The following is a 25,730-nucleotide window of genomic DNA, read 5'->3' on the forward strand; positions in this document are numbered from 1 at the left end:
TAGTTTCTACACACTCTCACACCCCTCTCTTATCTCTCCATGCCAGGAAGCAAGAGGCATCATCACCGTTCAGGAACAGATTTCAAGCAGGCAAAAGCACTGAAGGAAGGCATGGAGGAGGGCTGCTGAGAGGTGTGGCCTGGAGAGAGTCCCAAAGGATTTGTGGGTTGCATTTGGCCCCCAGTCTGAGGTCTAGGAGATTACTACAAGTGACTGCTTGCCACATAGAAGTAGTTGTTTATGCTTATCAAAATCACGTGGGGAGCTGGTGACCTATAGCTTCTAGCTATATGGCAAGGCAAATTTGATCATGAACTGACAATAAATATGGGCAACTGGATTGTGCATTTTGAGGAGGAGCCTACCCTCCAATATGTTGCAGTGGAAAAGCGACTGCCCGTCTTTCAGGGCTGTTCTCCTGCGTGAGTCACGTGACCTGCGTGAGTCACATGATCCCAAGCAAAATGGGATGTCCCAATGGATAGTTGAGGGGTATGGGGGTGTTGCGTGGGTGGATGTGCAATTGACAGTTGGTCTTCACTATCTGCTTGTGTTAAGTGTAAATGCTGTTTATCTGTCTATCATTCATTTAAAATATAAGTGTATCTATAAGTGTATTGGTGTATCTGAAGAAGTATGCATGCACACGAAAGCTTATACCCAGAACAAACTTAGCTGGTCTCTAAGGTGCCACTGGACAATTTTTAATTTTTTTATTAAAATATAAAGTGATTAAGGGTCTTTTTATTTTCATTTGTTTATAACCATTCAATAATTTCTGAGGAGCATCACCAAAACTTGACTTTCAGTATCTGTTTGTGAATTAGACCTGTGTGTTACAAATTAACAGGATACTTTTTATCTATTAATGCAGGTGGTGTGAGGAGCTGCTTTACAACTGCAAAAAAGCACAACTAAAAGCTAGCATGGTTCAGCTGCTTGAAGGTGGGAATCTTTGTTATCAATACCCTTGAGGTATTGTCCTGTAAAAGAAAAGAGAGTGAAATAAAAGGATGTCCTTAACACATTAATTGTTATTCATATCAGATTCAGAAACAAGAAATCTGTATTTCAAGAAATTCTTGAGATGTGTGCATGAAGGTGCAGGGTGGGATTGAATAAAGGGCCAGATCCTGCTTCGACAATTCAATACATCATTGTTTATACAAGGTAAGCAACACTTAAACCCAAATGTGTTTGGGTATATTGTCAGGGGGGAAATTTATGACACGCAGCCCATAATGCCACATTTCAATATAACAGGGGTAATAACTGAGCCCTGAACATTGCCATGTCTGTTTGTTCCACTTGCCACTTAATTTTGTGGGATTAATGGTGGTGACACTGGAATTTCAAAGCATAAATCATGCAGCACAGTATTAGCAGCTATTTAGACACAGTCCTTTTGGTCCTGAAACAGATTATCTGCAACTAATAATAAAAAAAGGAAGGGAATTAATCCTCTCAAGGTCAGGAGTTACCTGTTAGAACTTCCCCTTTCAAAACTATATGGCTTGCAATTTTGTTGATAGTATCAATTTGGTGCAGTGTTTGTGGAATAAAGTATTCTTCTAGAACAGGTCAATTGGACCAAGGAGGCCTGGGAAGAATTGTTACTTGCAAAAGTCATATTTTTCATTTTTCATGTCTGTTTGTAATTGCTGTCATCTTTGTTTCTCGGGGTACAGCTAGGAAAGGTGATTCTCATATTTATTAGTAGAGGATTTCAATAAACATTGGCGCAATATGGTAGGCCCAGGAATGATTTATTGATAATTTGTCACTTATATTTATGGGAATTTGAGACCCTAGAGCCGTACAACTGGTAAATCATGTTATGCATTTAGACTTTTTTTCCTCCCAGGGAGGGGTAATTCTTTGCTGCTTAAAGAGCACTCTGTCTGAATGCAAGCTGCCTTCTGTAGTTGCTAACAATGCACTTGCAAATGCAAAAAGAAAGCGGGGGAGGTATATAATTGGGCATTTATTTTATTTGAGATATGTTTGCAGCAGAATCCAAAGCTACACAAACAATAGCCTGATAAAATACAATTGCAAGGAAAATTACAGTCTAACAAATGCAAAGATAGTGAAAGTGTGCAAACAAAAGGAGCTCTAAACTGGGCTGAGCTTTCCCACTCTTTATTATTGTACAGTTGTAAAGAACTTCCATACAGTTCCCAGGTGGAAACAGCTGTTTTTCTATTGCTGTCCAGGGAGGGCTGGTACAAATGGCTATTGATCATTACGGAAGACCCTAGTTGAGGACTGGCTGAATCTGAGAAGACACTGGGCTGTATCCAATGCTGTCAAGGTGTTTTGAATTCATTTGCTATTTTTGCCACCTATTCTATTCCTTTGGAATATTATTATCTGCATAGCGAAGTCAGCTTAAAGACACAAATATAATATTCATACTCAAAGGAGTTTGTTTATAAGAAAGGGCTCGCTATCAGCCTGGCAGCTGCTTCCTCTTGATAAGTGGATGAGTACTTAATAGCATGCCCATCCAATGGTTCCAGTGCCCTTTAAAAATGTGATAAAAAAGCACGCCAGATGGCCGCATAAGCAAGGTTCTCTATCTCTAGTCCCGTTTCCAAAGGCTTTGTACACCTAAGTGATTGTAAAAGTGAAATGTGAGATATTGTTCTTGTAAAGGGGATCAAAGAGAAAGGAAGACAAGGTTAAAGAGACTTTAATTAACAGTGTGTGTGTGTGTGTGTGTGTGTGTGTGTGTGTGTATTCATTTCTTATCTGCATTTACCAGTCATCTCATAAAACAAGTTCTGTAGGCAATGTATGAGTGTCTCAGGATCAGGTAGGAATAGAGATAGTAAGGGCATCAGAGCCTGAAATCCTAAGAACCTTAAGAACAGAGAAATCTCTGCAGGTGCAACAAACTGTTGGAAAACCTCCTTGGTCTAATACAGGGTTCCCCAGCTTGCAGCCATTGAGTTATTCTGGACTACAGCTCCCATAATCCCTGACTATTGGGCATGCTAACAGTCAGTGATGGGAGTTGCAGTCCAGAATATCTCAAGGGCTGCAAACTGGGGAAGGCTGTAACTTCCTGGACAATGCTTTGCTCTCTTAATTTGTGTTATTTTTGCTGACACACCGCTGAACTGTCACCTGTTGACTGGCATCCTATCTTCTAAGACTTCATAGAACTCTTCTAGCTTAGTTGAACTATTCCCCAACCCAGCTGGAAGACTGGGAACGATATAAGAAGACAACATTTAAAAAAGTCATAGGGACAACTAGAAGCCCTGGCTGCCTGGGTGATTGGGAGTCTTGCTGTGGGAGCCAATGTGATGTAATGGTTACTTGCTCTGGAGGCATGGAAATGAGACAGAGAAGCCCTTTGAGTCACCCCGAATAAGTCACACCATCTCAAACCTGGCATCCAGGGCTGCCCTGCCTTGAGGAGGGTTGAGGCAGCTGCCTCGGGTGCAGAAGCCCAAAAGTGATGTCCTGATGGGAACCCTACTTACTCTGCCACTTCTGCCACCAGCAGAGAAGTGGAGCCAGCACCACCAGTGGTTTTCAGCAAGATCTCACTGGAACCCCCTGTTGTCACTTCGCTTTGCTGCCACACAACCAAGGTAAGGGAGACTTTGATTGGGGTGGGGCGGTTGCTGGGTGGGGTAAAGGTAAAGGGACCCCTGACCATTTGGTCTAGTCGTGACCGACTCTGGGGTTGCGGTGCTCATCTCGCTTTATTGGCCGAGGGAGCAGATGTACAGCTTCCGGGTCATGTGGCCAGCATGACTAAGCCGCTTCTGATGAACCAGAGAAGCACACGGAAATGCTGTTTACCTTCCTGCCGGAGTGGTACCTATTTATCTACTTGCACTTTGAACTGCTAGGTTGGCAGGAGCAGGGACCGAACAACGGGAGCTCACCCCGTCGCAGGGATTTGAACCGCCAACCTTCTGATCGGCAAGTCCTAGGCTCTGTGGTTTAACCCACAGCGCCACCCGCGTCTCGGTTGGGTGGAGTAGCACCTTCCTATTTCACCATAGCTTGTGAGGGCAAGCAAATACTGTATCAGATGTAGTAAATGCTGCACAGGTTAAATATATTTATTACTAACAGATGGAGGCCCCAGATGTGAGTGTGGAGCTCTCCTTTCTTCAGCCATTCCCTCTTTCCATGGCATGTGCACAAGGGGGAACAGTCATGTAGCAGTTCAAGGATCAGCCCAGTTCCAAAAGGAGGAGACATGCCTGTGGCTTGGATGACAGGAGAAGATGATTGTGTGTGAAAAGTTAGCAATGGGGGAAGTTGGAGAGGAGAGAAGGTGAACTGGGGTGGGCATTAATTGAAGGAAGATGTCCAGTTCAATTTGCCCCTCCAAAGAAGTGAGATGATGATTATGATGATGATTATGTGGTATGCAGTGTTTAATAAAATGTTTTATATATTAATTGCATTTTACTCATTTTATTTCTAAATGTTGTATCCCTCCTACAGGATTACTAGCAGTAGAAAAAATGACTTAATGAGTTGTATCATAAAAATAAAAAACCTATCATTTCCTCCTTTCATATCTCATTGCATGCTATCTTCATATCTTTTTGCTCATTCATAATTGCATATATATGAAGGCCAGTACGTTCTCCCATCATATATTTCCTTAAGCCTACTATCAAAATAAGACATATTTCAGAATTTGGCTTCTCTCATAGCCAAACATGTTTTAAACATCAACGTTCTTGAAAGATTTAAAGCTGTCATATTGAAACAATCTTGTTGGTGTGTGTGTGTGCACATGTGTGTGTATGTGTTACAAGTTGTTAAGATAGGCTTCTTACTTACAGTCCAGTCTTAGGAGCAGTACATTTAGGCAGAAACTTTACTGTCAGTGGTTAAAGGTAAAGGTACCCCTGCCCGTACGGGCCAGTCATGTCCGACTCTAGGTTGTGCTCCCATCTCGCTTAAGAGGCCGGGAGCCAGCGCTGTCCGGAGACACTTCCGGGTCACGTGGCCAGCGTGACGAAGCTGCTCTGGTGAGCCAGCATCAGCGCAGCACACGGAAACACCGTTTACCTTCCCGCTATAAAGCGGTACCTATTTATCTACTTGCACTTAGGGGTGCTTTTGAACTGCTAGGTGGGCAGGAGCTGGGACCGAAAGACGGGAGCTCACCCCACCACAGGGATTCGAACCGCCGACCATATGATCGGCAAGTCCTAGGCACTGAGGTTTTACCCACAGCGCCACCCGCGTCCCTAGCCAGTCACTGGTTGCTTGTATCCAAACCAGAATAGCTGCTAGTTTGTCTCTAAGGGCTTATTTATATGCACAGCAGTGACAGGCCCTGGTCCTCACACAGAACACACCACTTTTGCCTTCAGATCAGTAAGATGTTCTGAGGATGCCTCTATAGGAAAACCATGTTCCAGGTGAAAAACATAGGATGGAATTCAACGTACAAGAGCTAAGGAGGTTGTTCTGTAGGTGCATGTATTTCTGCTCGCCTGTTGCAACAACCTCCCATTTCCTCCTCTTGTATGCTGTTCTGGGGGTTCCCCCATCCCTCCAGAGTGAATCTGGGGGAAGTGGTGGGGTGGAGAGGGGGAGGGAAGCCCATTGTGCTAGCAGTAGTCCTTATGCTGGCTTCTGCTAGTGGAACAGGGTAGCTGAATCTGGCCTATTGGGTTGTATTCAACACATTTTTACTCAGAGAAGTTGCACTGAAATTAATGGACTTAAACTATTAATGGCTATTAATCTCAATGGGCCTACTCCATTTAAAGTTAAATAAAGCATGGCACTGAATACCCATACCATGGCAGAAAAAAAAGGTACTTCTCAAGCCTTCCTTAAAATGCATAACATTTTGAAAAATCTATTTATGACTCTGCCCTGAGCTATTATAACACTGGAAAAGGCTGCTTTTCACCACCTCATATAAGGCTTTTCACCATTCTCATATGTAGCAGTGGTGTCACAGTACATGAATATTAGTAAAAGTATTAGGGTAGATTATTATTATTATTATTATTTAAAAATGGTGCTTAAAATCTTATTGATGAGAAGGCTGTTTTGGGGGAAACTGGATATTTGTATAACTATATTTTTTATCAATTCTCATATATAATTAATACAGGCTGCAACCCTATGTACATAGGGGAAATGACCTCTGAAAATCAAAGGGCTTTTGCGGGGGGAAATTGCTTACAGGTTTTATTATAATCAAGCTGCATATAAACATTGTATATGAAATAAAATGTTTAGAATTACTGTACTCTGTAATAACAATAACAAAAAGCATAATTGAGGTTATTTGGCAATTGCAGCTAGTGCAGAAATCGGCAGACTAGCTTTTTGCTAGAGCTACTCCACATGGGCATATTACATTGGTACTGAAACCTGCTCTGCCAGTACATCAGCAACTGAGTTCAAGGTATTCCTGTTGGCATATAAAGCCCTGAATGACCTACAACTGGGTTACCTGAAGGACCATCTTTTCCCTTCATTACCAGCCAGATCATCTGGAGAAGCCCTTCTGTTTCCCAATTATCACATCTTTGTTTTGTTTCTATGCAAACTAAGGCCTTTGGCATGGTGGCACCAGTACTTTGAAACAACGTTTCTGTTAAAATCAGACAGGCAATCACAATTCTGATATTTCATTGCCTGCCCAAAACATGACTGTTCCACCAAGCATTTTCAGATAAATAACTGGATCCGCTGTTAGTCCCTTGCTCTGTATTTTATTATTTTCAAAATAGTTTAATGATCTTATTGTACACTGCCATGTTGTTGTTTTTAACGACTTGGCTCAGAAATACTCTAATAATTTTTATTTTTTATTTCCAGAAGTAAAAACCACACTAGTCCTACTCAGAGTAGACTAACTGAAATCAGTATCTGAAGAAGTGTGCATGCACACGAAAGCTCATACTAAGAACTAACTTAGTTGGTCTTTAAGGTGCTACCGGAAAGATTTTTTTTTGTTTTGACTATGGCAGACCAACACGGCTATCTATCTTAACTGAAATCAGTGGACTTGAGCAACTTGATTCCATCGATTAAAGTACTATTCTTGAGTGCAACTAAGTTGGATATTACCCATAAATTAAAAAAGGAAAAAAGGGGGGGAGGAATCAATTTCAGCTATTTAAATTCAATATGCTTACTCTTAACATTTTAGCACCACACTCTCTTTATTGTGGGCAGAAAGGAAATGCCCTCCCAAAAGTAATTACATTCCAATATACATACCTTAAAACGGACCTTTTGCACCTGAGGTTGGAAGTCTGGAGTTGAGCAACAAGAGGGAACTCCAGGGGAGAGGCAGCGGAAGTAAGGGAAATCTGCCATGTTCTCTGGATCTATCATTCTTGTGGAAAAGGAGAATCTATTAAAAGGAAGCATAAACAGTCATCCTAGTTACATTCATGCAGTGCTGAAAACTGCCTTTAAATTCTCTGTCTACATTTCCAGACAAAATCCAGCAATGTAAGGCCAGATTGGGAGGTTCAGTCGGGCTGTGGGTCCTCCGGTGAGATTATGACTTCAAAACTATGCAAAAATTAGCACCACCCAATGTTTAAAATATGGTCCGAGTTTTGCCGAGTTTGGTCACAGTTCCCCATTAATTTGCCTCCCTTGCCTTTCTGACATCTCACATCTCTAAAGTGCTCAATGACAGCCTGTAGAGGTTTCACCGTAATCCACCTTTATCCATTAACAGACACTCAATCACTAAAGTGCTTACTAGACTAAACATATTTATCCAACCAAATCACACTTTACAATGCAAAACTGCCAATCAGACCTTGGCTATTAGCAGGAAACTGCTTTGAGGGGGGGATTTTGGTGTTTGCGCTGTGAAGAGCATGCTTACCTCCAGCAAACCACTAAACCAAATTAACCTAGCTGTATCCTCATAAAAGAAACCAGATATCCTGTTGTGAAAATAGAAAGCTTGGTGAGACAGGCCTTCTTTGATGGCCAACAGTGTGGCAGACGAACAGTTCAGACTGCAAATCTGGTTACCACAGATTCATATCAACCACCCTTCCCCCACCAATTAAGAGTTTTGTTAAGTTTAAAAGCAATTCTTCTCTCTCTCTCTCTCTCTCTCTCTCTCTCTCTCTCTCTCTCTCTCTCTCTCTTTAAAGTATCATTTGGGTAATTCAAGTAGGCTTTCAGGTTTCCTATGTTACTAGTATAATTGCAATAAGTGCTGTACTTATTGGCCAAGGCTCCTTTAATTCTAATTGCTCTTTTTCGGCGCAATTATGTTGTAAAAGTACTTGCATTAGCCAAATAAAAAATCCAAAAAAATCCAAGAGACACAAATGTGGTAGTAATAATAATTCTTTTTATTAGCCTGGCAAAGAGGAAGAGAACAAAGCTTTTAAAAAACTTCAAAGTTCTGACCACGGAGGGGGGCGGGAATCCAGAACTGGAGAAACATGCCTACATCTCAATCCTTTTATTAGTCTTATACAAACCAAGTGCCATCACCACAACTCTCCTGACATTTTCTCCCTGGGAAATAGAAAAGGCTACAACATCCGCACAGTGGGGCTTATTTAAAGCCCTCTGTCAGAACGGCATAAAATGGCCCTGTGTGTTTTCACTAGGAAAATCTTAATAGCTTTAGACTTAATGGTATTATGCCTCCCTTAAATACCAATAATTTAAAAGCAAAGCTTGACATTTGCTGGGCTTAGTGTACTCTACCACCAGTGCCTCTGTTTAAAATAAGGGAGGAAGAGGCAAAATCTTACTACGAGGAAGGCAGCTAGAGCAGTACATGGAAATTAATGAGGATTTGGGTCCCCCTGCCTTTTTATGTATAGCTCTTGACTGCTAGTCACATGACTGAAAGGTGTTTTCCAGAGGCTTTGTGAACTTACCAAAAACAACAGGAGAATTTCTCTGCAGCTAGCTGTTGTGGAGAGAATTTTATGAGCAGTTAAAATGAGTCCCACTTTTGGGAAGTAAAACTTCAGCTGGAATCATTTCCAAAACGATGAAAGCCACAACATGTACCATTTTCCCCAAACATCACAGAGCAGACTTTCTCAGTTAGGGTTGGGAACTTATAAAGTACAAATGAAGTTGTCATGTTGCAGAATGGCAGCGATGAGCCAATGACAGAGACTAACCGCTAAAGAAAGCAGAAGGGAGAGGAAGAGAGAATGCAGCTTATCCAAAATAGAAAAGCCTCATCAGCATAATGTGAATGACATGAATTTAAAATGAACCTTCCTTTTATGCACATGTGATTATTAGCATTATTGTAAGTCATCTGAACTGCAGGCATACATTGAAATGAAACTGTATCAGTTCTGTTTAGATGTATTCTATTTAGTACTTCAAAGCCATCCCAACCAGAGAAACTGGAATGTAAAATATCCAGGTGATGCTCACATGACTGAAAGGTATTTTAGAGGAAAGAAGAAGAACTGATGTTGATGATGAATGAATAAATGGGAGAGAGGCTGTGCAGAGGCAAGCAGAGGCTGAGGATCCATGCAGTAGGTGGGCTGATGGAGGGGGTGAGGAAGTGTGTGTGTGTGTGTGTGAGAGAGAGAGAGAGAGAGAGAGAGAGAGAGAGAGAGAGAGAGAGAGTGGATCCTCCCCCTTTTTGGCTTGGGGACCCCTTAGCCACTTTCTCCTAAGGAAATGCAGCCCTTGATCTTCAAAAAGGTTGTCCATTCCTGCTCTCTCTCTCTCTCTCTCTCTCTCTCTTTCTCTTCAAATTATTGCATGTAGAAGTCAATGTAAGGCAGATTCTATCAGACATGTTAGTTATTAGTTGTGGTGGTTTTGAAAATGTGTTTGCCCATTTGGTGTTCTGGTATTTCAGGAATTGAGTTTAATATACAAAATAGACCTCCAAGTTTTCCCTCAACTCGCTTTACTTGGAATAAAGGACATGTCAACTCCACCAACTGCTCATAAAGAACTTGTGATGTTCCTCCTCACAGTGGCATATATGGAAATAGTCATGCGATGGTGCACTGCCTTGGGCTTGAACATTGAAGCATGGTACTCCAGAGCATGGACAATAGCCCTGTCCAGAAAAGCTGATGTGCCAGATTCATACAACCAAAGGGAATTCTAATCCCTATCTTTTCTATAATGTGTGGCAACTGTTTTTGGATTATATGTGTCAAGAAGATTGTGCTTATAACCCCCAAGATCTCATGGTAATATGTGAACAGGTTTTCTAGAGTGAATTGTAAGAATTTGATATTTTTAAGCAACGTGGTTGATGTGTTGTGAGCCAGTGTGGTGTAGTGGTTAAGAGCGGTGGACTCTTAAAGGGAGTGAAAGGCGGGATATCAAATCCAAACTCCTCTTCTTCTTCTTCCAGTAAATGGTGTTGTACTTTCTGTAAGAATAGTCTAAGTTGCTTTGAAACTATACCTAAAGGTGGGAGTTCACATTACTGAATGCTTCTCTGTAGAAAAAGGTCTCTTGCACATAGATAGCTAACATGTCTTTTTTAAAAAAAAATCTTAATTTTCATTTTTTCACATCACACGAAGAAGAAGAAGAAGAAGAAGAAGAAGAAGAGGAGGAGGAGGAGTAGTTTGGATTTGATATCCCACTTTATCACTACCCGAAGGAGTCTCAAAGAGGCTAACATTCTCCTTTCACTTCCTCCCCCACAACAAACACTCTGTGAGGTGAGTGGGGCTGAGAGACTTCAAAGAAGTGTGACTAGCCCAAGGTCACCCAGCAGCTGCATGTGGAGGAGTGGGGACGTGAACCCGGTTCCCCAGATTACGAGACTACCGCTCTTAACCACTACACCACACCGGAGTGCTTTTTCACTGGCCTTTTCAAACAGCTTAAACATAAAGTAAAAGTTTTCATTAAATTTCCATCTCAGTTGTAAAATTAATAATGGGTTTTACCAAGATATTTTACTGGCTGAGGGAACAAAGGAAGCACCCCTATGGTTTCACATACAGAAACCAATGGAGTGGCAACTGAATCTACATGGTGATTCATGGGGAACCTGGGAGATTCATGGAGATATACTACACAGCCTCTTCTGTAACCCCTAAGTTAGCCTGTGGTCCTCAGATGAGGTTCTTCCAAGCACACATCTATGTTCCTCTTGTGTGTGGATGGTAGCATTTTTTTTCTGCATAAGGATAAGCACTCAACCACTGAACATGGCAAATAGAAGGAATGATGTTATTGAAATTCTTTACCCTACTGCTTTGTAATAATGTTTTCCAATTTAATGAACAGAGACAACATCAGCTCCAGCCATGAAAATGCCCTTTTGGTATCTTCTCTGGACTGAAGCACTACTCTATGGAAATTCTAGTTCTCAGTGTTCCAGTCTGTTGATTTTCACACACCCACCCCTGCAAAAATGACATTTGCTTTTAGACTTACACAATTAGTGAGACGAGGAAACTTTCCTATCACCAGAGGGGTGGCGAGGAAAAGTGAGAGAATATACTGAATGACATTTTGGAACCATTAATATGGAAATGAAAAACACAACAGCGGTGTGTAAACATTTAATGTTTCTTTTAATCTGCAAACTGGCATGTTATGTAAATTTAAATTGATTTCAGGTACATTGCACAAATGTGGGTAGATTCAAGCATACAGACAGACATACACATACAACATAGACAAAAACATGTCACATACCAAGTTTTTCTCTGTCTTCCTTGATACAGTCCTTTTCAAGATCACAGGATTTGTGTCAGTGTAGCAGAAAACTATATAATTTGGCCCACATTCCTATTTCCAGTATTCTTTTCCCCCTTCATCCCACAAGTCACATCTAATTGCAGCACTAATTGTACTCACTGTGCAGGCTTGAAAAAGGGAGAGAATCAAATCCTCAGTCTTATTTTTCATTTGCTTCTTGAAATACATTTTCCCCTCCGCAGTATGAGATGGTCATGCAAACTGTGTCTTTCCCACCACTTGGCTAGCAACAGCCAGTTTGTAAGTTCCCAAATAGCAAGCAAACTGGCTATTTGGAAAATTAGTGTATTTGGAAAAATTAACATATATTTTACCAAAACATCCTTCCAAGTGTTCAGTTTTCCACTAAAGATAATGTGAGGAGGACCATGTCTGCAATGATTCCACTGCATGAGTTTTTCCTTTTCAAATGCATCTGAAAACACGTTTTCCAATAACAAAAGAGTCTACTTTCAGTGCTATCCAGATTGAGCATATTCTAATGTTCAGCATCTTTAAGAACTTTGTAAATGTATCACAATGTTTATACCACTAGGCATGGACCATCTCCCCCTTTATGGTCCTTTCCATCAAACTTTGAACTACAGTTACATGACCTAAAAAGAAATTCCACCATCCAGAGTAAAATGTCAATAATAATAATACATTTTTTAATTTATTATAAAAAATCTTGTTCAGACCCTGAAGTCACATATTTTTCATATTTGACAATAGTCAAACCTTTACAAAACAATTCTTAGTATTTACTCAGATGTAAGCCCCATTTGGTTTAGTTGGATTTACTCCCAGAGTCCAAGATAAATGTGCACAGGATTGCAGTCACAGGGTAGAGGCATTGACATCAATGGAATTGCTCCAATATAATTATTTAAGGCAAACTAAAATAAAGATAATACTTTCCTGGAATTATTACAAATCCTTTTTTTTTAATCTGGAGAAAAACACACAGTAATTGACTATTATATCTTCCTTTGTTTCAGAAAATAAAAATATGTGATTGCTTAATTGTTTTCCTATTTCTAAGAAATGTGTATTTTCCCCTTTAAAAAACAAAAAAGGCAGCATTTTCCATTAGGGCCTCTAGTTTAACATCTGGTTGCATGATCTTTTACTTAACTCACACTTTGGGAAGGACATCACAATCTGATTGGAAGATGTGAACTTTTCAAACTGAACAATGTGACTCAGTCCTTCTTCATACATGTTGAGTTCAGTCCAGAGAAAGCAAGTTGTATTTCTATTCCATTGTGACTTAAACACAATTTACAGTGTAATCGTATACAGGTCTACCCAAAAGTAAGTCCGGTTGAATTTAATGTGGGTAGACATTTCTCTGGATCAGGGCCATTATGTTGTTTCTAAGCAACTGTTTCAAAATCTTTAGTAAAATGGTCAGTATTGGAATATACCAAAAATACAAGTCAACTTGCTCCAGTAATCCCATCTTCATATTGTGCAAAGTAACTGCAGCACTGGTTTGTAAAGCTGTACAAAATCACACAAAATGTAAGCTTACACAACAGTTTTCAGGACTTAGATTTCCCTGAAAAAAAAATGCAAACAAATCACAATGTGGAAAAATATATTCTTACCCTTTTCCTTAAACTAAGTTCCATGTTTGCTTTATACAAAGTTTTAAAGCAAATACATTTCACGATCAAGTTAAATCAATAACAGTTTAGAATAGAAACAGTTTATTTCCACTAGGGATGAATGAATCTGTCAAGTGCAATTTCACTCGGTTTCTCATTTTTTCAGTCTTAAATTTGTTTTCTACATATCTTTAACAATCTGCACTTCCCTATGTAAATTTGTCAGCATTTTAGTAAGAATTTCTTCTAATGAAAACATCTCTCTCTCTCTCTCTCTCTCTCTCTCTCTATATTCCTAATGCAATGCATTTTGTATGTGTTTTCCACAATTCTTTTCCTCAATATACACATTTTTGTATACATTGGCTGATGAATTGCATTGCAAAATTCAGAAAGGTGCAGGTTTGAACGGATAGCTATGCTTTGGCTTGCATTTTGAGTCAAGAAATGCATATTATGCAGTTTCTCATGAAAATATAAACAAAATTGAGTTTTTCACCCCATGCCTACTTTCATGTGTACATGTATACATGGCTGCAGGCTTTCACGGCAGAGCCCATTTTTGCTTTTCACACAATCTGACTTCTAAAGATTCAGTAGAACAAGGTCTGGGCTTGATTTCATATTGTCTATCAAAAGGAGAGAGAAGCTCAAATGAAAACTGAAGAGGAAAGTTTTAAACAGAGGTTTAGGGTTGAGATTTTTCTGAACCAATCGGGATTTCCCCCTTGCATGTTGTAAGCCCCACATGCATACATTGGCACAGGCATGAAGTTCCCTTTACACAGCTGTCAAATGCTGGCACATAATGTTATTGTTAAGGGGGCCCAGCAGGTCAGCACAACAGCACAACCCCTTCATGTGTATTTTCAACATGTGAATGGGGTCAGGGAACTTCCCTATGGTCAGGAGCATTCACATAGTCCACTGAACGAGAGATTACACTCAGATGTGGGGAATCACCACTCGGAAGCAAGCTTCCATATACAGTGGTACCTCTGGTTAAGTACTTAATTCGTCCCGGAGGTCCGTTCTTAACCTGAAACTGTTCTTAACCTGAAGCACCACATTAGCTAATGGGGCCTCCCGCTGCCGCCGTGCCACTGCTGCATGATTTCTGTTCTCACCCTGAAGCAAAGTTCTTAACCCGAGGTAATATTTCTGGGTTAGCAGAGTCTGTAACCTGAAGCGTATGTAACCCGAGGTACCACTGTAGTTAAAGTTACATGTAGATGGTCCCTAAGGTAGAGAGGCAAATTAATGGTGAAATGTGTCAAAGCGATACCAACAGCAGCACCACAAAAGGATAAACAGGCTGATGGAAACTGTTGCTTTCAGGAGGGATTTTAAATAGGATGGATGGTGCCCAGAGTCCAGTTTCAAATTGGAATACCAGAGATTTTTTTTTTTGCTCATAAATAAAAATAAAAATATTCCTGCATAATTGCAATTGTGCTCTTGTGGGAGGGCACTGAAAATAAATGAATGAATAGGGGAAGCAATTATATGGGGAATAGAAACCCAGAGAATTGAAACCCAGAGACTGAAACCCAGTGCAGAAACCATTTTGATAGCCACTGTGCTAAACAGGGAAAGTTTCTATGTCCTAGGACTACATTCACTTTTGGCCAACCTTTGGAGGGTCACATGTCAGTGGTGGGTGGAGCCAGAGGCCAATGAGTCTGAATGTTACCTTTGTACAGGAAGCTAGTTTCTGCCCTGACTCACTCAGCCACCTGTGTCTTCTATCCAGACAAGCATTAGGCATTAACAGAGTTCGATGGCACATTCTAGCCAGGCAAAAATGCCTGAGGGGTAAAGCAAGGTCAGTGAGGGTTACAGCCCAGGGATAGTTATGAGGGCAGGCAGAGAGGCCTGGAGGGCCATATTCTGCCTCCAGGCCTGAGGTTCCCCACCACTTACTGAAAGAAGACAAATATGATATGAAATATGCAGGGTATCTGAACATCTAATTATACAAAATTTAAACAATCTTGAATACATATTGTGCATCTGTTGATAAGGAGTTTTTTCTGTCCATCTTTCTAAAAATACAAATGAATCCAGTGGGTCTCATCTCATCTTCAATGGCATCTCATCTAGGCAGCCTCTGAACTGCATCTATACCAGGAATTTGCCACAACCCGGCAACCTGTTCTGGTGCGGCAGAGAGCAGCGTCAACTCAGTACAGTACAGAACCTTTGTATATCATTCTTTAAGGCTGCACTCATAAGTATCCTTCTTCGCAAATACTTTCCATTGAAATCAGTGGGGCACACTTCCAAGTGCACACAACCCTAAGGTTGATGTCAACATTAGAAGTTTAGCATTCTGTTCCACCCCTTTCATGGCTAAGTCACATCCTGTGCAAATGCAAATGCATATATTTCATGAAGTAAGACATAATCCACCCTTCATCTGAGTGTTTTCCAGAATACATTTACATAGCTCTCATTCACTTGGATTGCTGCACATATAACAGGGCCCTTGACCATGCAGGCTGTGCAGACACAAGCTTGAAGGGTCAACAACTTTACATGAATAAGCAAAGAAAGTCCATTCATGAATAAAATCTTGGAACACTTTCTAAAACACTCAAGCAAGGGCTGCCTCATTAAAGCTTTCATTTATACTGAGGTAACCACATTTGTTTGTCTTACAACCCAGTAAATGTACTAAATTCATCTGTTTTATAGGGAGGAGAACTATAAATTGACAAGGTTTCCTGGCCAAAGTCTCTTGTTATTTTATTTTAAATCCTTAAGCTTTTCAAGCAATTGAGTCAAGTAATTCAGCAATGTCCTCCAATGACTACTGGTGGCAGGTTAATGTAAATAATATGAAACCACTGAACACAATTACACCTAAACGAGGTTTTGCGTAATTATGAAAGGGCCTCACAACACTAGCAACCTGGGCATTACAACATGTGATGCCATGTAATAGTCATCCTATTTGTTCAAAATTATGAATGAAGGTAAAGGTAAAGGTACCCCTGACGACTCGGGGTTGAGGCATCCATCTCACTCTATAGGCCGAGGAGCCGGCGCTTGTCTGAAGACAGCTTCCAGGTCATGTGGCCAGCATGACTAAGCCACTTCTGGTGAAACCAGAGCAGCCACGGAACTGCCGTTTACCTTCCTGCCAGATTGGTACCTGTTTATCTACTTGAAATTTGACATGATTTTGAACTGCTAGGTGGGCAGGAGCTGGGACTGAGCAACGGGAGCTCACCCCATCACGGGGATTTGAGCTACTGACCTTCTGATTGGCAAGCCCTAGGCTCCGTGGTTTAGACCACAGCGCACCCGTGTCCCTATGAATGAAGGACAAAGGTAATAAAATAGTTCTAATGGTGCATACACAATGGTGGTGTTGCAACTCAGCCCACCAAAGACATAAAGGCAGGGTGTCAGACAAAATTATTAAAAGGGAAACAGAACATTTGAAAGGGGTGGGGAGAACTCAGGAAATAACATGTCAGTGGTGTAACCACAATTGTCTGCTATCTAAATCTAGTAACCCCACCTGAAATGAAAATGATGTAGTAGAACTGGAAAAGGGAAAAAACACAAAACTCAACAGCAACCATGTTCCACATGTGGAGAAGATAAAAGACGATGACTTTTTTTTTTACATAGGTGTAGGATGAGGGATATGATAAACCTGCATAAAATCATGAATCGTTTGGAGTAAGTGAATAGGAAACAGCTGCTTGTCCAGTTTCTTATGGCAATAAATAGGAGTTGCTTGATTAAATTAATACATTGTAAAAGAAATGTTTACAGAAACAGCTGACCAATGCAATTCACTACCGCAGAGCCCCATAGTCTTTTGCAGTTTCTATTATCCTGTTTATTCACTAGTATACTCAAAGGACAGAGTGCACATCTTCCAAGATCAGTGGGTCCCTTCAACATCTTAAACAGCTGGAAGCTACATATGAAAGATAGGAAACAGGTCATTCAGCTGGTGCCTTTAGCTCTTCCTCTTATTTGGTCCATATCACTGATGGAATGCTTTGCTGGACACAGAATACCCCTAGGGAGTTTTCATGTGTTTTTATACTTACTAGAAAGAATGAACTTTGAAACATACATAGATGGCACAGGACAAAACCAAGCATTAGAAAAGGTTAAATGTTGAACATATTGTACCAAGGAAGAAAAGTTTTTATAGTAGTCTGAGTAGAATATTTCTATAGTAGGCTGGTAGTTTCTCTATAAGGGTCAGTCTTACCTAATAACTTCTATAAAGCAACAATTCATTTATGAATCCACCTTGGTTCAGTAACTAGCAGGCGCAACACACAAGAGTACTTTAAAGATTCACTCTTTATTTCAGGATGCTGCCCAAAGATGAAAGTGAAGAAGAGGAGGTTCTAGTTTTTTTTTTTTTAAAGATGCTTGATATAGTTTGGACAGTTTGCTCTAAGTATGGAAACTGGTGCTCTTTATCCTCATGTAATTTGTGTACATGCTGTCCCTGACATTGAGGAGGAGAAGAAGAAGAAGAAGAAGAGTAGTTTGGATTTGATATCCCACTTTATCACTACCCGAAGGAGTCTCAAATATTCTCCTTTCCCTTTCTCCCCCACAACAAACACTCTGTGAGGTGAGTGGGGCTGAGAGACTTCAAAGAAGTGTGAGTGGCCCAAGGTCACTCAGCAGCTGCATGTGGAGGAGCGGAGACGCGAACCCGGTTCACCAGATTACGAGACTACCGCTCTTAACCACTACACCACACTGGCTCTCACATTGCCTTTCATTTAGGTGCTTAGCAGACACATGTACCTAACAAAGCTAATTCTCTTCCCTCCATTCTTCAAACGGCACATCAGCTTTCCAAATGCACAACACCCCCCCCAAATGCTCATTTCTCCTTCTCCAAAAAACCCTCCTTGTATCTAAGGTAATGGACATGATGGTGCCTTCCCATGTACAAAAGCTGGCTGCTTAAGTTTAGACTTAAACAAGTTGAAACTTACTTCAGTATTGGCAATGAGACAATGCCCTCCATTACATCTGAACACAAAACTGGCTAGTTTAGAAGCCTAGGGCAGGCTGCTTGGCACACTCTGCTCTGTCATTCCCTGCCCCTCAACCTCTACTGTCTGAGGCAGCCATGTCCTTCTGCAGAATGCTAGGGTCGACCAGCTGATTACATTAGGATAGCTGCAGTCATTTCAGTGATCAAGACTGTATTTTTCAGCCGAGCTACTGCAAACACAGAAACCGTTGGTTTGTGTAAACGACTGGTTTGCACTAAAGTTTCTCCATGTGATTGTGTTCATGATCACACAGAGAAAATAAACATTACTAGAATGTGTGAACAAACCCTCAGATTCAAAAAATGAAGGGAAATGTGGAACACATGCTTTCTATGGGGAACAGCTGAAAAATAAGATGTGCTGTTCCTTCTCACATCACCTTGCCTTTTACCTTAGCATTGATCATAATAACCAGAATGCCAGAAGTAGTGCCGTGTTTTTGGCCTGGAAGCATGATTTGGCCTTTATTTAGCTAAAAAAATAAAATAAAATAAATCACATGATTAATTCTTCTCTTTCTTACAGCATTTAAAGAATGTCAAGTAAGTCAGCCATATAGTAAAATTACTTTAAGAGTTTTCTGAAGCGGTAAAAATAATTCCAGCTTTTTTTGTGTGTGCTGGCACAATTAAGAGCCGGTCCAATTATTTCAAACCTCAGATAAATCCAAAACATATTTAGAGTCAAGAAGCATATCCTATCAATGGGTAACTTTTAAAAAGTACAGTTCAGTGCTTCTGATTAAATTACCTAAGTATTATTATTTTTTAAACTTTTGATAGTGAAAATCACATGCTGAGCAAATCTACAGATCACGTTCGCTTTTAGGAAGCTTAAAGGCTCCATTTATGTTATATCTTAGGAAGGTTTCTAAACTTCAGCCCCTCCCTTATTTTGAAACAAAAATACATGTAACTTTGGCAAGGTTTTGTACCATTTTCATAGTAAAGTTAGCTCTCACTGTCACAAGGTACGCGTAGTTCTGAGGGGCTGCCACATGTGATTTCCACATGTGCATAAAATACAGACACGTCTGCTCTTAAAAAGAGAAGCAATTCTGGGATGCGAGAATCTGAGAGTGAAACAGGCCTGAGAAGTGATTCTCTGTGTAATATTTTGCCCACTGATCCAAGTTTCCTATCCCAGCATATTTTCCCCCTCACATGAATTTACACTGAGGGTGAAAGAGGCATTATTTTCATTTGCATCAATAGGAACCTACCTAATTTGTACACCATGAACCAACACACAGTAAAAACTCAGCGACTATTCAAAATTTGCTCTCCCACCAAAAAATGTTTACCTAAAAACATATATGTGGGGAAAGTGTGTACAAACAACTGTATATTAGTGAGGAAAAACATACAAAATGCATTAGGGAAAATTGCTTGAGAAAACAGAGCATCAGAACATGTATTTTGGGAGAAATGCACAAAAATATTCATGCAGACATTAACCCCTTTCCCCAAAAAGTGCTGGGAGAAAGGGGAAAACTGAATTCAGGATTGGAAAAGTATGAAACACAGAGAAGCCAAGCTTGTCAGATTCATCCTTCCCTCATTTGTCAGCCCCTGAAGGGTTTTCCACAGCTGTTTTAAAACCAAAAGCAGTTCTGTGATTCTGTAAGACTATAATATTCATATCAAAGAATGTTTGTTTGCTTCTTCATTCATTCATTCATTCATTCATTCATTCATACTAAAATCTAAATACTTTTCTGTGCAAATGCAGACCCATGAGAGTCTGCAATATTTTACATGACAATTCTATGCATTTTTTTTACCTAGATATGTCCCATATTCTTTATAATAAGCTTGTTATTATAAACAACAACAAACCTGTGAAGTTGGGCCTAATAGCTGAGTGAGGATTTGAATTCTGGTTTACCAGGTCCTAGTCCAATGCTCTGACCACTCCTGAAAACTAAGCTGACTCTTTCTCCTTTTGGTTGATACTTCAAGGCAGAGCTAGACACTCTCAATTTAATTTCTCACATTAATGCTGGAGCAGTGTGCAGGAGAGGTGCATGATAGCAGTGCGGAAAAGTTTCCATCGCCCTGGCTGGCCTGGAAATAACCCAGGCCAGATATGGCCTTTAAGGCTAACAAAAACAACATGGTTTAGCCTAATGCTTCCCCAAGCAACAATCTGGGTGTGGTTTGCTGGGTGTGACATGTGCTGTTGCATGCGCCTCATACAATGCCCATCAGCACAGCCCTTCACATGGCTGAGCCAAAAAGAGTTTTGAGAGAACTCTTTATGAGAGCATTAGAGAGCAGAGCCCGTCTTTCATGTTATTTATGATCCTGCCTGGCTGTTCTTCAATATTTTCCTCATCTTCACAGGGATTGTGTTTCTCTTCCATGGTTTCTCATGTCCTCTGGGGCCCTTAAACATTCACGCAAGCACTCAACAGGTGAAATTAAAGATACTGTACGTGACCCTGTAGCTGATTGCTGAAGTCCTGTATTACTCTAGAGTCATGAAACTTTGCCATGTCTTTGCATTTTTGTTCTAAAAATAAAAGAGCTCTGATGTTCAATTACAGAATCTGTACACAGGCATCAATGTTATTTTAAAGGCTTGCTATAAATACTTATTGTTTATAGCATGCCTCTCCCAAAATGGTACAATTCATCTGCTGCCACAGATCTGATAAGGTAGTGACTAGGCCCCTGTTCCAATTAATTTCTATATTGAGGGCCAAGTTCTTTATCATTGACAGTTATGGAAAAATAGTTCTTACATTGCTTAAACATTGGTTTTGTTGCAAGGTGGGTTGCATTTTGGTGCCAGAGCACATGCTTTGCATAAGGAAAACCCATCTAGTTCAGTATTGTCTGTGTGGATTGGAAGCAGCTCTTCATAGTCTTTCAGTTCTACCTGGAGATGCCAGAGATTAAACCCAGAGTCTGCCAGTGGTGGCCAGATGGTAGATCAGAATCTATTGTTGGATCACTGGGTAACTTGTAATGGTTTCTGACTCTCAGCAGGATAACAATAACAATTACTAAAGAGCTTTCACTTCCATAAATTAGGTTGCTGAAAGAGAAGGAGAAAACCAGCAAGGACTTCTTGCATGAAAGGACCCATGAGCTTGATCACAAGTTCCTCGGTTGAGTAGGTGTTCAGTTGCATCTTGCTCCTTAATTCCACCTGCCTGAGTCATGATTTCACTTCTGGCTTCAGTTGATGGACCTTGGGGCAGAAAAAGGTGGTCAGGTGGGGCAGAGCCACTGTGCTAGCTTCCCAGCAGGTTGTTCACAGTTGCTTACCAGAAGGACTTCAGGATGGGGCAAGCACACTTTGGGTCTTCCACATAAGGGGGGCATTCCTTCTGCTGCTCAGCAGGAAAAAACCCCACAAACCCCCCCCCCCAAACAAAACAAGTACAGGAAATTTTGGACATCAAATTTTTCCCCAGGACACCATTTTAGGTGTCCAATTTCCTGGCCTACACTCTCCAAATCTCCCATGGAGGAGCTCATACAGAAGAGCCTATGGTGATGGCAGGGTCTGAGCTTGTTTATATGAGGAACGGCATACAGAGAGGTATTGGGGCCATTTATAGGCTTTATAAATCAAAACCAACATTTTGAATTGAGCCTGGAAACTAACTGGTAGTCAGTGCAATCAGGGCAGGTTTGGTGTTATGTGTTCAGACTGCCTAGATGGACCTATGGTGTGACTCTAGATAAGGCAGCTTCTCAAGTTTCTAGTTCCTACATTTACAGGAAGCATAAGGCCTCACCTCAGTTATTGGACTGGTTATATCCCTGTCTCACTGCCACCAGGAAATTCTGACAGCAGTAAAAAATTGTAAGACCGTATAACAAATATTAATAAATGTAGTGCTCTTCATGTTCCTATGCAAAATGTATCCATAAATGAAAAGCTTTCTTCTATGGTATTTGTAAGGAGTGTTTTGCAACAGTTTATTGGACTGCCTAATGGATTCCAATGGCTTATCTCTGTACATCGCTTAATATCTATGTGCGTGATAGCCATTTTGAATCACAATAGCCATTTGCAGAGCACATGGTTCATTGTACAAGACTGGTGGCTAAGAAGTGCATTTCTCCATTTGGCACACCAAATTATTGTGCACAGAAACATCTTGCAGGCATATAGTATTTCAGTCTTCTAAACTTAAAAAGCCTGACCCTTTTAAAGTCAAAATCATTATGCATTAGTAGTAACAGGGGGAAATTGCAGTATCCCACACCATTCTCAAGTTGAAGTGTCACAAAATGTCAATTCATAAAATTATTGGCCATCATCAGAGAGATGAGGAAAGAATTTGTCCACTGTAGAATGCAAAGGCACAGGCATATACATAATTTTAATTCATATAGTCCTGTTATTTTTTGCTTTAGTGTTTTACTGAAAAAAAGTTATAGCGGACAAATACAGAGTCGTATTGAATTTGACCAGGTCAGGGCAGTTTCATTCAGAAAACATAAGTCCTAATTTATAAGAACCTAAGTCCTAATTCATAGGCTGCTATAGCAGTGAATGAGGCAATCTGGCTGGGTAAGGAAGTTTGGAAGAAGGGAAGGGAAAGTTTTCCACTGTTAAGGAATGGTTGAATATGTCATACTGTGGCATTACTGGAAGAGGATGGAAAGGCGAAGCAGAGAAGGTGGAGAGAAAGCATAGAAAGAAGCAGTTATTCCATTAAAGAGTTCCCGTGTCCTAACCAAGGCTGCAATCCTAACCCCATCTAAAATAGAATTCAGTAAGATTTACTTCTAAATAGACATGGTTAGGAATACAACCTAATTGCTTACGAACCATTAATTGTCACTGTTTATATTGTTGTGAGTTTTTTTGGGGGGAGGGCCTAGAAATTAATAAATGGTAGGATTTTGATTGTTTGGAGTATAGAAAGGAAGATAACAGGCCATTGGAAAAATACAGGCTAAGCTTCCTTTCCAAGCCAGGGCCTCACTTGGGATAGAGGCATTAACATGACGAAAGGTGTTCTAGGAGGAATCTTGGGCCTGAGCAGACAGAAGGTTGCCAAGGATAACTGGATGTAAGGTGACAGGAAAAGAGAGTCATTGGCAAGGTGTGCTGGCAAGAAGGAGGAGAACAAAGACTGAGATCCATTTTGGGCAGGCTGCCTGAAGACTGACTGAGAGAGATGCCTCTGGTGTTGCATTGCTGTGGGGAACAAGCCCTTCTTGAAATGACCATGCTGTAAGATCTTGACTCCATGCAGACTGAAGGTGCAAATAGGTGAATAAGCCATGACAGTCTCCACCACGTTTTCAATTCTCCAAAGAAGCACAAAGTCTTGGTGAATGCCTGGGACCCCCTGGAATCTTGCTACCGCTCAGCAGAGAGTGGAAATGGTACCCAACTTTTGTAACAATATCTATGGAGGACAAGGCTATCAGCAGTAACTAGCCACAATGGCCATGTTCTACCTTCACTATCAGAAGCAGTATGCCAGTTACTGAAAATCACAGGTGGACAAAGAGCTGTTGTGCTCATATCCCACTTGCAAGCTTTCCATAGGCACTTTAAATGAGCTAGAAAGTAACAATGACTCTCACACTGAGTTGACCCTGCCATTCTGAAGCCCATCTAAAAACAAGATTTTATTAGGTTTCTAAAAGATGCTCATGCTCTGGTAAGCCACTGTTAGAACAGGATGCTGAACTAGATGGGCATACTAGATGGGATGAACTAGATTAAATCTCATTGGTTGAGTTACCTTTTTCCAGAACAAATTTGGATTTCATCTGCCAGCATTTGGGAGTTGCTGCCCTGGAAGAGAGAGGTTGGTGTGTAAATCTGTTTACATTTCTATAAGCCACACAGAATAGTGTTTCTCAAACTGTGGGTAAGAATCCACTGGTGGGTCTTGGGCCACTTTCATCTGGGCTTCTGGGCCACAGCCTGTCCAGGGCTTCCTCATTTGACTACCTCTTATCTTAGCCATGCAACAGCCTTTTGCATGGACCAATGCCAGCACCAGCAACTCATTGCATGATGAGTAAAAGTGGCTGAGAGGGAGAGATGTTTGGGGGAGGGGGTGTAGGAAGGAAGGTAGGCCTTCAAAGGTCCAGAGGACGGGAAGGGCAATAAGGGAGCCTATTGATCAGTAAATTCTGCCTAAAATGGGGATGCTGCGTCACATTACCACCAGAGCAAACGCATGTACTGGAACTCCTTTTTACAAGGAAAATAATTTAGCAAGCTCTAAAAATGGATTAGATCTCAGTAGAAAGTCATGTCTGTAATTGCCAGCTGATTGTGACAATTTTTGTTTACCTCTGCCACCATTTTTTGACTGGCTTTCCCCTTGCCTGCAGCACCATTTTGTGACTCAGAAATTTTCAGCCCTCTCAAGTGGAGCCTGGGAGTTTGAGAACCACTGGGATTAGAAGTCTGTTTTAGCATTAAGTGGTATGTAAATTTAACAAAGGGATCAGTGATTTGAGAGGCCAACAGAGGCCATCAATACAATTGTTGAGGTTAGATTTGTACGTATGTAAGTAGAATGGATTTCCCCAATAATCATTAATTTATGCAGAGAGCATTTCTTTTTCTTTTACTGTTTATAATCTATCACAGATGTATTATTTATCAGAGCCACTTTAAATGAGCTAGAAAGTAACAATGACTCTCACACTGAGTTGACCCTGCCATTCTGAAGCCCATCTAAAAACAAGATTTTATTAGGTTTCTAAAAGATGCTCATGCTCTGGCAAAACTTTCACAAATTAGCAGTGCAATAGGCTGGCTCTTTCTGCATTGTTGTAAATTTCATTTTGCAGAGGTTGATTTATTGAAAATGAAAGTCTTGCTAATTGAGCAAGCACCTGGGGTGATAATATCTGACTGATACTGTTGCTAATCTTCATGTAGAAAAAGAAAGATCAGCAGTAGAGTCAGGAGCCTTAGTATTTAGGCATTATATGCATGCTGATAAATCTCCTTCCACTCCTACTATTAACTTTTAGATTCCAGCAGTAATGCTAGTAATTTCCTAGCATTTCAGTTGGCCTTTCTTTTCTCTGTGCAAGAATTCTGTATTAGTAGGAAAGCACTAAGACGCCCTTGCTGTTTTTGCCATATATAACTTCATTAGACAAAATAACTGCATTAGCTTCCATGCACAGTGCATGATCTCTTTGGGAGAAAGACGCTCTCAGAACATCTACTGTTGTATCAAATCTATTTCTTCATGCATGCCATATACCTTGAGATAACTTCCTAATATATTCCAGCAAAGATATGTACTTGCACTGTCATTATTAATAATCTTTGTACCAAGATTCATGCAGCAAAGACACGTAGAGGGTTTTTGTTAAGGGTCTGTAAATATGAAACTTCCTTTCCCTGGAGACTCACCAAAGTCGGA

General features: G+C 40.6%; 1 long non-coding RNA gene across 1 annotated transcript; it reads right to left on the minus strand.

Annotated features, from left to right (window-relative positions):
* Positions 1–834: 834 nt before the first annotated feature.
* Positions 835–25,730, minus strand: LOC309378227. The gene is made up of 4 exons (XR_014171894.1): positions 25,721–25,730; positions 24,078–24,130; positions 7,234–7,351; positions 835–983 (listed from the first exon to the last, which is right to left on the minus strand). It is a non-coding gene; the product is annotated as an uncharacterized lncRNA (long non-coding RNA).

This window comes from Podarcis melisellensis (assembly GCF_964234715.1).
Source record: "Podarcis melisellensis genome assembly, chromosome: 9".
NCBI lineage: Eukaryota > Metazoa > Chordata > Lepidosauria > Squamata > Lacertidae > Podarcis > Podarcis melisellensis.